The following is an 11,389-nucleotide window of genomic DNA, read 5'->3' on the forward strand; positions in this document are numbered from 1 at the left end:
GACAGAGAGACAGAGAGACAGAGAGACAGAGAGAGACAGAGAGACAGAGAGAGAGACAGACAGAGAGACAGACAGAGAGAGAGACAGAGAGAGAGAGACAGAGAGAGAGACAGAGAGAGACAGAGAGACAGACAGAGAGACAGACAGAGAGAGAGAGACAGAGAGAGAGACAGAGAGAGAGAGAGAGAGAGAGCTCTACATGGGACGTCTCCATTAAATCCCTCCCCCTCAGAGCTCAGGGAAGCCCTTGGAAAAGAAGGTAGGAGGAGTGTGGGAGGCAACGGAGGACACGGGCCCCTAAACCAACTGAGAAAAGGTCATATGAGCTCACAGAGGCTGACACAGCAAGGACAGGGCCTACACAGGTCTGCCCCAGGTCTCTGCATATACACTATAGCTTTCAGCTTAGTGTTTTTATGGGACTCCTGAGTGTGTGAGTGTGTGTCTGTCTCTGACTCTTGTGCCTTTTCTTGGGGCTCTGTTCTCCTGCTGGTTGACCTTATCCACACTTCAGTGTGATGGTTTTTGGTTTATCTTATTATATTTTATTTTGTTAAAAAAGAATATGCTGTATAAAAATTTATTTTCAACTTTTAAAAAAGTTCAAGGTCACCCTCAGCTATATAATGAGTTCAAGGCCAGCCTGGACTGCATGAGATTCTGTACCAAAAGAAAAGAAAAGAAAAGAAACATTTAGATTTGAAAAGCACTGATTTTAATACATGGGGAAGAACAGAAAAGGCCAGGAAGGCTGTGGAACTGGAACTTGTGGGAATGTAAAATGATACAAGTACATTAGAACCACGTGACGGTTTCTAAAACCTTTAAGTACGCACATGCCTTACACCTGCATCCCCTTCCCAGGAGTCTCCGCTGTCCAGGAAAATGAACACACGCATCCGCAGAAAACTGTCCACCCCAATGTCTGTATCATAACAGCTTCTTTCATAAGGCCCCAAACTGAGTGAAAACAAGGCACAGGTAAACCCATGGTCAAACTGCAAGCAATGGTACACCTGCACAGTGAAATCCTATTCAGCAGTAGAAAGACTGCAAGCTACAGATACACAGAAGAGCACAGATAAATCTCAAAATGATTAACGTACGCAAAAGGCATTGGGGGGAAAAAAAGAACACAGCTGTGTGATTCCATTTCTGTGCAATTTCAGGACGTGTGTGCTCACTCAGTGACAATAAGCAAGATTAGTTTGGGGTTTTCAGGGAAACAGAGAAGAACCGTTTACAGAGAAGGGTGCATTTCCTATCCTGGATGTCACAGTTTCACGGTCTTTATAGAAGTCAAAATTCCCCAACTGGGTGTCCTAAATATGTGAGGTTTAACATCGATTGTATCTTAACAAAGTCGGGGGTGGGGTGCTAAGGGAGGAAAACCGGCTTTAACAAAGGTAGTCAGGAAAGGAAAACAGAACAGCTCAGCCCTGCAGGAGATGGGGTTAGGCAAGTCAACCAAACTCAACGCCCCCTTTTCCCTCTCCAGTCTCCATTTTTTGGAGGCTGAGGAAATGTGGTTTGGGCTGATGAGATACAAGTGGGGGGTATGGGAATGACTAGGAAGTGTTGGGGTAACTAGGAAAACCATGGGCTTCCAGTATGAAGAAGAAAGGGAGAAAGGGGAAAGGTCAAGTGCGAGGTGTGCTTCCTTCTTCCACTCATCCTGCCTGGAGCTGTGAGCAGGAGACCTGAGACGCGGGGGGGGGGGGGGGGGGGGGGGGAGGTTGTCAGAAGAACATCCACCCACTCACCTTCAGACGTCCCGTCCTGTGAGTGAAACAGCCGCTCTGTGGCAGCCACCGTACTCAGCTTTCTGCTTGCGTGAGGCTGAGCGCATTCCTGATTCACTGCCTAGATGCTGTCACCAGAACTACAAAGAGACAATCACCAAAGGCAACGTGTAGCCAGAGTGGGGGTTCCTGGGAGCGTTGGCTTTCGGCATAGATTATCCCCTCGCACATGGTAGATTCTAGCTGTAAGGCGGGTTCTAGCACTAAGAGCACTTATAATAATAAACACAATAGGGGCTTTATGTTGATTTTCCTTTCTTTTCTGGTGTGTGGGGTATGGGGGAGCTTGGTTTTTGGACACAGGGTTTTTCTGTGTAGCCCTGGCTGTCCTGGAACTCAGAGATGGACCTGCCTCTGCCTCCCAAATACTGGGACTAAAGGTGCCACCACCACCACCTGCCCAGCAATTGTTGATCTTTCTCAAGGTTTCCATACACTAGCTTGCTAGGTGCTCCACAGATATCGTCACTACCCTATTTGCTTTTGTTCCACTCACAAGTAAGGGAGCTGAGGCTCAGAGAGGTTAAGGAACTGGCCCAGGTCACACAGCTATGGCACAGCAGCTGGGAAGTAGAAGACAATGCCGGGGTCTTCTGTTCCTGGAGTCCCACGCCAGAGGGAGCTGGTTGATGGGGAGGTTCCTGGAATTCCCCCGGCCCGCTTTCCCACTCTGGCCTGTGTCATAAAAGCCACGGGCTGTGTTGTTCTTCTAAAAGGAAGTCCTGGGAGCACAGCAATGCCATTGTCCATCACATCCATCACGCCTTCCTGGCAAGGCAGAGAAGAAAGGTGCAGCCGTCCCAGGGGCAGGGAAACTAACCACCCGAGGCTGCTTCTGTCTGGGAACTCTGAAATTCATGGCAGCTGTCAGCATCGCTGTCAGCGGAATGATTAACATGCATCGAGCACGGCTTTATTAATGGGGTGATGAGTCTCCACACCATTTTCTATATGGATGCTATTATTATCCATATGGCCTACAGAGCTTAGATGGCCTGCTACAGCCCATGCAGCAAAGACAACAGCTACGCACACATGTCTGGAGACAGAAAACAAAGCCTTGAAGCCGCTGAGGTGGGGTGGGAGACAAGCCCCTGTGGTGGCGCCTACCGTGGTCCGAGACTCTGCCTGACGCAGCCAGCCCATCTGTGACTCCACAGTGTCCCACTGGGACTTGGGGTCTACACCCAGCTCCAGAACCTTGCCACTCCAGCCTGTGCTGTTTAGCTTTCGCTACATACCTACAATAAAACGTGCCCTCCCCCAATCCTGAGTAGCTGTCCCAATACCGAGAAACTTAAGCTCAACACAAACCAGTGGAAAACATCTTGCGAAAATCAATCTGATTATGAAAAATCACTATGAAAACTGCACAAGCCATTTCACTGTAATTAATAATATGTTAGCATACTGTAAATTAAACCAAATTCTTCCAAAGGATGGCTCCTCCACCCCCCACCCCATGGCAGGCAACTTCACGTGCTCTCTCTCCCCACCTCTCCTCTGACCACGACAAACTTTGCAGAGGAGGCCTGTGGTGCTTCCCTACTGAAGTGCTCCCATAGTCTCAGCCTTGAATTTCTAGAAAGCTTTACCTCAGAAGAATGTTGGGCTCGCCAACCTGAGTTTTCTCCTGTGGAAAATCTTCCTCCCCGGGGCATTGTGGTGTCTTGTAAGCCTTTTAAATCAATTTAATTCAGTTGGCTCTGGCCAAGGTACTTCCGAGTCAGAGGTCAAAATATGAATTCCTCAGTCTCTGGTCTCTCATAAGGATGAACAAGCAGGTTGGACTTCTCCTGCAGGCTGCCTCTCTGGGTTGTTTGTGCCTAGACCTGATTCTAAGAACTAGAAAGGGTACGTATAAGCATCTAGCTACACCCACCCCAACTCCAGGAAAGTTTCTCTCAGTCCCTGGAACTCTTTGGAAGCACCTACCACTTGGGGGTCATGAAGGAACTACCTAGGCATGCCTTTGTGGCAGCAGCTCCCCATTTCTACCCTGGCTAGGGAGAAGCCAGTAACCCTCAGGCTGTCTGGCCCTGGAGCTCTTTCTTGTTCAGCATCTCAGTCGTTGAAACTGGCTAAACACACCTGCCTCGTCTTCCCATAGCCAGATCCGTCCCGGCGTCTCTCAACTGTTATAAGTGACATTAAAGGCCGTTTTTACACAATATCATCAAAGATGCGCAGATCACCAACTTGCCTTCAAAGCTCAGCCCCAACAGCTGCTACTCCCAAAACAGTGAGTATGTGCACATCTAATTCAGGGCATAACCCTGCCCACGATGCTCACACCAAAGTCAGGCTTTCCCAATCTGCCCTCTCCCCTACAAAATGGCAGACCAGACACTCAGTAGTGTTTACACTCCTAAGCCAATTGTCCCCCAACGCCAGACTCACTAAAACCCCGTGAGAGCTGTGGCTATCTGGTTGTCTGCACGCATGATGGGGAGGAGGAACAAACAAAGGCTAGAGGTACAGGAAACCCACCCCTGAGGTGGCCAAGGCCATGCCTGCAGCCCAACCACCAAGCCTGTTTTTCCTGCCAGCTACAGGCATAGCCCAACAAGGCAGCCTCGGGCTAAAAGACCCCCTTATGGATGATTGAAAACAGATGCTCAGAAAGATGAGGCTGAGGCTCTGAAGACTAATAGTGACCACTGTAACAGCCCTCCACTGCCTGGCAGCACTCCCCAATTTCATCTTCCTAAGTGCTAACTAATAGCATTTAAACTCCAGCCACCGTCTGGAAACCAGGGATCCTGAAACAGCCGTGTCAGCCAATTACCCACAAGGAGCATGCTCAACCTCATGTAGTCCAGGGTATTAAGAATGAAATGCCCATTTTCACCTTTCAAACTGACAGACAAAATGGTTTGTTTATAACTAAAGGGAACCGCATACAGCTGGCTAGCAGCACACACAAGTCAGGAGCGATGGCCTGTGTCTCTGGCCCTGATGCTCTGACTGGGCCCTGGTGTTAGACATTAGCTGGGGCTGCACTGGTCAGACGCCAAGAAACAACACAAGATGAAAGAAATGCACACGGCCTTATCAACACCAAACAAAGCTTGGTTGGTTTTTAAGTCCTGGAGTTTGGGAAATGGTTCTGAGCAAGTGTGAAGACTGGACTTTGGGTCCCCAGCACCCACATAAATGCCAGGTGTGAATGGTGGTCCCCTCATAATGTCGGTTCTTCAAGGCAGCAGCAAGACCACTGGAGCAAGTTGGCCACCTAGACTAGACAATTGGCTTGCCCTGTGCTCAAGTGAGAGATCCTATGTCCATGTATAAAGTGGAAATCAATTTAGGAAGAAATCCAGTGTCAATTTCTACATATGTGTACACCCACATATACACATGTCCACACATGGGAACATGCACTCACACACAACATACATTTGAAAAAAAGTAAAGGATTCTAGGGTCAGCAAAAAAAATTGTTCAGCATGTAAAGGTGCTTGCTGCAAAGCTTGACAGCCTGCATTGGAACCCCTGATGCCACATAGCAGAAGAGGAGAATTGACACCTACAAAGTCCCCTGGCCCCTACATGCACCCCACAGCGCACACATGCCATACACACACAGATTAAATACATAAATACAGTCATTTATATATTCATCACATCAATTGCTTACAGATGACGTCACATAAAAGAGACTGACTGAATAGACTAGAACCTTCCATATCATGAGTGTCAGGCAGCCGAGATGATGGCATAGCATTGATGACATAGAAACTTTGCTTATAATGCAATACTAAATGGAAACACCAGTTTATAAAATAGGCTAGTCCCACTTTTAAGAAGATATGTGCATGCTCACATAAATATGTGCAAGAAAGAATCTGTACATTGGAAACAGATGTTCCAGAAAGCGACGACTATCAACCGGTTAGTAGTGGGGATGGAAGATGTGTAGTGTGTGTCTCTATGCATATGTATGTCTGTATGTGGTATGTGTGTATGCATGTATGTCTGCGTGTGTCTCTGTATGTATGTGGTATGTGTGTATGTCTGTGTGTGTCTGAATGTGGTGTATGGGTGTGTCTATATGTGTCTGTGTGTGTGTCTTGTATGTGTGTCCGTGTGCGTGTGTCTGTGTGTATGTGTATCTGTATGTGGTATAAGTGTCTATATGTGGTGTGTGTGTGTGTGTGTGTGTGCCTGTATGTATGTGTGTGTGTCTGTGTGTGTGTCTATCTCTGTGTGTGTGTCTGTATGTGGTATAAGTGTCTATATGTGGTGTGTGTGTGTGTGTGTGTGCGCGCCTGTGTGTGTGCATGTGTGTGTGTCTGTATGTGGTATAAGTGTCTATATGTGGTGTGTGTGTGTGTGTGTGTGCGCGCCTGTGTGTGTGTGTGTGTGTGTGCGTGCGTGCGTGTGTGTGTGTGTGTGTGTGTGTGTGTGTGTGTGTGTGACTGGTGACTGACAGGATGTTATATAATCTAGGCTTCAAATGTGTTATGTAGCTGACGCTGATTTTGAACTTGTGATCCTCTTGTTTCTGCCTCACACCTGCTGGCAGGTGTGTACTACCACACCCAACATTGTTTTGTTTTATTTATATGGCATCTTTTCTTTACTTTCAGCCTTTCCCACCTTGAACGTACAACAATTTCTGATCAGAATTTTACACTCTTGTTATATAGTGCCCTTCACAGTCAAACCTGCAGATCTGAGTTGCTCACCAGTCTTGATTTTGCAGGAAATAAAGGAGGATGTGTAGACATATCTGGGAGATTTCAAGTTAGCAGAGATGAAAGCAAGTCTCAGTGGTGTGGGGATGTGTCAAGAACACACGGCTACAAAGTGCCATGAGTCTAACCTGAGAGCTGCGCCTTCTGTGCCCCTCAAATAATCATAGTACCCTGAGCTTTACCTGCCAGGGCACACATCCTGTGCAGGCCATGGTAACCCTCTCCCTCAGACGACCAATACACGGTTGTTCCTACCCCAACCAAGATGTGCAGCCGGAGCTGACCACCTCAGAAGGAGGCAAGCACAGAGGCCTGACAGACACCCAGACTCTGAGTCACTGGGTGTGAGGCAAACTCACCCTTTGAAAGTCTTTTTAACAGTAAGATCATGGGTTGTAGCATCAATCCAAGGAAAGCACATATTCAATCAAGCAAGTGATGGCCTTCCAGAGAAAGAAAACGAGTGATGTTGTGTCATCAAAATTCCTTGCACGGCCTGGTGTGGTGGCACACACCTGTAATCCCAGCACTCAGGAGGCAGAGGCAGGTGGATCTCTGTGAGTTTGAGGCCAGCCTCGTCTACAATGTGAGTCCAGGACAGCCAGGGCTACACAGAGAAACCTTGTCTCAATAAAACAATAAAAAATAAAAAAATTAAATTTAAAAAAATCCTTGCATGGCAACAGTATTGGACACAAGTGGGACCCTGCAACTCTTCCTTGAAGAGTGAGACTCCTGTCAGAAACAGCCACGTGAAAAGTGACCACTAAGGGCCCAAGTGGCAAGGCACATGGGCACAAACCAAACCATGACTCACACCCATTCGACATGTGCAAAGTTCTACAAAGTGGGATGGATGCCTTGGTGGCCTAACAACTCATTATCAGTATTTAAACTTAATGAGTAGTTGATAAAAAAGAGACCATTGAAATCTGACCTTTGCTGGCTCTGCTTCATGGCATGTGTTGTCCCGGCCGTGAGAACACGGCTTGGAGACAGGGTTGGGGTGGGGGGGCCTCTCAGAATGAGTGGCCAGTGTGTGTGGCCCCACAGGTCAGATCAGCCCCAGCAGAGCACAGGAATCCTTAGAGAGATGCCCAGGCCTGCATCAGAGCCACACACTGCACAGCTTGCCTTTGATAAGAGGATTGATCTGGAAACGTTCTCCCTCTGAAAGGCCGTGTGTTCTCTGGGTGCCGCTGTGGCCCCCTTCACGCAAGTGTCACGGGCAGTTCTAGAAATCTCTTCTGCCTTCTATAGTAAAGATTGGGACTTATGGGCCAAATTACTGAGAACTACTAACTGATGGAGCTCAGATCTGGCCTGGTCTGGGCAGGACAAATACATCCCCTGTAAGATATATATATGTGTGTGTGTGTGTGTGTGTGTGTGTGTGTGTGTGTGTGTGTGTGTGTATGGCATGTTCCTATAAGCCCTATGGCACTCAACCTGCCTGACTCTTGAAAATTAATCCTCAGTATTGTAAACAAGATGCGATTAAAGACAGACGTAAAGTAGCTGGTAAAATCCTTGCCCAGTATATGCAAAGCCCCAGGTCCAATCTGAATAAAACACATGCGGCAGTTTACACCCGTAATTCCAACCCATCTTTAATCCTTGGCTACATGGAATTTCAGGAGTTAGAGAGATGGCTCAGAAGCGCACAGCCCCAAATGCAGGCACCCAGCACACAGAGAAGCCAGCACCAGAGCATCTGTGTCTCTTCCTGGTGCTGGATGCTGAGTCCCAATCCCCAGGCTCACTGGCCAGGCAAGCCGGCTCCAGCTTCTCGGAGAGAGCCTTTATCAAATAATAAGGTAAAAAGTATTGAGGAAGAAGACAGCTGACATTGACATCTGACCTACACACACACACACAGAGTAAAATTTAAAAGAGGTAGGATTTCGCTTTCCCAGGCTATCCCTGGAGCCCAGGTTAGATATATTAACTTGTCCTGATTTCTTGACTACCTGTGGAGTATAACTTCTGGGGCCACAGATTGTCACACACACTCACATTCTGTCCTACGTTCTGGAGATGAACCCTCAGGTTCTGAACGCTGTGCCCACGAGGAGTCAAGCCCTACAATGGACACAGAGGCCCTGACTAGAGAGGCGAGGGGAAAGAAAGCCACTCCCCAACCCAGCTCGGCTCTTCAAGTGTCTAGGGCCCCTGAAGAAGAGGGGCAAAAAAAAAAAATACACACACACACACACACACACACACACACACACACACACACACACACACACACACACACATATCCTGAGGCAGAAAGCGCCTAAAATGTCTTCATTCCCCAGTGTTGCATTTTCTTCAAAAGAATCTCAGGCTCAGGAGAGGCGGTAGTCACTCAACAAACAGCTCTGCGTGCCAGGTGAGGAACCCAGAGATAGACTAGACCCAGGCCTTCCCAGTTAAGAGCCCGGAGTACATGGATGGCAGGACAGGCATCTCTGATCTCCCATTTCTATTGACCGGGAAGATAGAGATGCCGGATACAAACCCATGCACGTGCACCTGCACACACACACACACACACACACACACACACACACACACACACACAGATCTAGGAAAAGAAACTCTGTTGCTTGTAACCAAATTATCCCATTTCCTGGCCTCAAAAAAGAACAGCAGGTTTCCTTAGATGATTTTGAACCTCATTAGCCACAGTGGGAAACGATGCCTTAATGGGGCTATGATGGTCTCAGCCTCGGGTGTCTGTGTATGCTGCCGTATGACTTAGCAACACCGTGGCCGTTTAGGTTTAATTTCCTAGCTTGCCTGATAAGAAGACTGCAAATGTAATTTGTGAGGCTGCAAGCTGGGCACACTCGCAGGGTTATTAGATGAGTCAGTGGGTGAGCCAGGCCACCGTGCCCGGCTCTGCGGAAGAAGAGATCTGAGCTCTGATCCGCCTGGGCTGATACCGCTGAGGCAGACACAATTTTCCAGGTGTCTGGGAGCTTGCTTCACGCCCCCCCCCCGCCCCCCCCCCCCCTGCCGCCTGCTTGCCTGGTTGTTGCCATCACTCATTAAGGGAAGCTTCGCTTAGCTCTCACACCCTGTTACAACCATCTTCTAGCTCTCTGGTCTCTGCCCGAAAGCTCAAAGCTCGGTGAGACCAAACAGCAAAGGTAATAGCGACAAGAGTGACAACACGGGAGTAGTAGCAGCAGCAGGAATATTTTCAGTACTTGGTAAACACTGTGCAGGTGCGGTATGTAAGGCATCTCTGCTGCTCTCCTCCAGGCACCGCCACACCCCCCTCGACCCTCCTCATCCGCCCGCCACCCCCCCCCCGCCCTCACCCTGCCCCCTGCCCCCCCCCCACCTGTAGGCATTCCTGTGACTCTGATTTTCCACTGAGGAAAGCAGGGCTCAGAGGTTGACAACCAGCTGTGAGACAATAGAGGGTAGGGGACACGGCGACCCGCTGAACAGAACATGGCCTGCCACTCAACACCTGCCAGCACAGCCATGACTTTCACTGTTCTCCAGAGATCAGGAAACCCAAGTTTTTGTACAAAATTATCTGAGCTGGATAATTCAGTTATTTAACAATACCTTCAGGACCAAACTCAACATGTCTGCCAGCCAGACAAACCCTCTCTCTCTCTCTCTCTCTCTCTCTCTCTCTCTCTGTCTCTCTGTCTCTCTGTCTCTCTCTCTCTCACACACACACACCTGTGTACAGTCTTCTCATTATAGCAAGCACATGTGCTCATCAAAAGACCCACTGCAAATTGAGATATTTTCCTTCCATAAGCGTCTGGTGCCCAGCCTTTGGGCACCCCCCTCCCTTCAGTGTAGCCCCATCCTCAGGGGCTTCAGCCAAGATCCTTTTTTTTTTTTTTTTTATTTTTTGTTGGTTCTTCATGAATGTCACATCATGCGTCCCAATCCCAGTCACCCTCCCCTCCACTCATACCTGCCTTCCACCCTTGTACCTGCCCCACAACAGAGGGAGAAAAAAAAATCTCATGTGGAAGCTGTAGCGCGTCACAGTGTGTCCCACGTTGTGCCCTTTTGTCCACACTTCTTTGCTTGCAAATGTTCATTGCAGTGAGTCGTTCGGCTGGCAGATGGCCTCCGGCTTCTGCTACTCTGTCAGTACTGGGACCTCACTGGGACTCCTCTTGGATGTCCTGCTGTTGCCCTGTGTCGTGGAGATTTTGTAGGTTTGGATCTGTAGGACCGGCCCCTGTAGGACTCCAGCAGTTCATCGGTGGGGTGGTTGTTGGGGTGGGCCAATTCAAAGCCCTAGATCTGGACCTGAAAGGTCTCTGAGTTGGTCAGCCCACCAGCTCTCTCACACACCACACCACCAGGGAAAGCTCTCCTGTGCTGTATCTAGCAAGGGGCAGACCACTCTGGTAACCTTGGGACCAGCTCTCCTGCCTGCCATAGGTGGTGGGGAATGAGAGGGAGAGGTCGCTCTCCCTTGCCCATGTCATCACAGGGCAGACAAGGGGCAGGGCCAGCTCACCCATGCCCCCACCACCAGGGTAAGCACTACTGTGCTGCCTAAGAGAGATGCAGGGCCTGCTCTCCCAAGAGCTATGCCCCATTTTCTCCCCTACTCTGGTCCCACCAGAACAGCCTGGATGTCCCTGTTGAACCTATCTGGTCCAGACTCTCTGCTCAGTGTTATCTACTGATCCTGTCCTGCTGAGGGAAAGCTAAATGGCCACAAGGCCCCTGATGACCCCATCCCACCTGCAGAGACTCATCTTTCCTGAACTCCAGATGTGGTACTTCCTCTTGGCTCTTGTCATTCACCCAGTGGCCTCGGGCCCTAGACACTCACTATTCCCCTGGGAACCTTCATCTGTGTACCCTCTGGGCTCTTGTCATTTCCTTGTTCTGTCCAGTCTTTACCAA

This window comes from Acomys russatus, chromosome 3 (assembly GCF_903995435.1).
Source record: "Acomys russatus chromosome 3, mAcoRus1.1, whole genome shotgun sequence".
In the NCBI taxonomy this organism is placed as follows: Eukaryota; Metazoa; Chordata; class Mammalia; order Rodentia; family Muridae; genus Acomys; species Acomys russatus.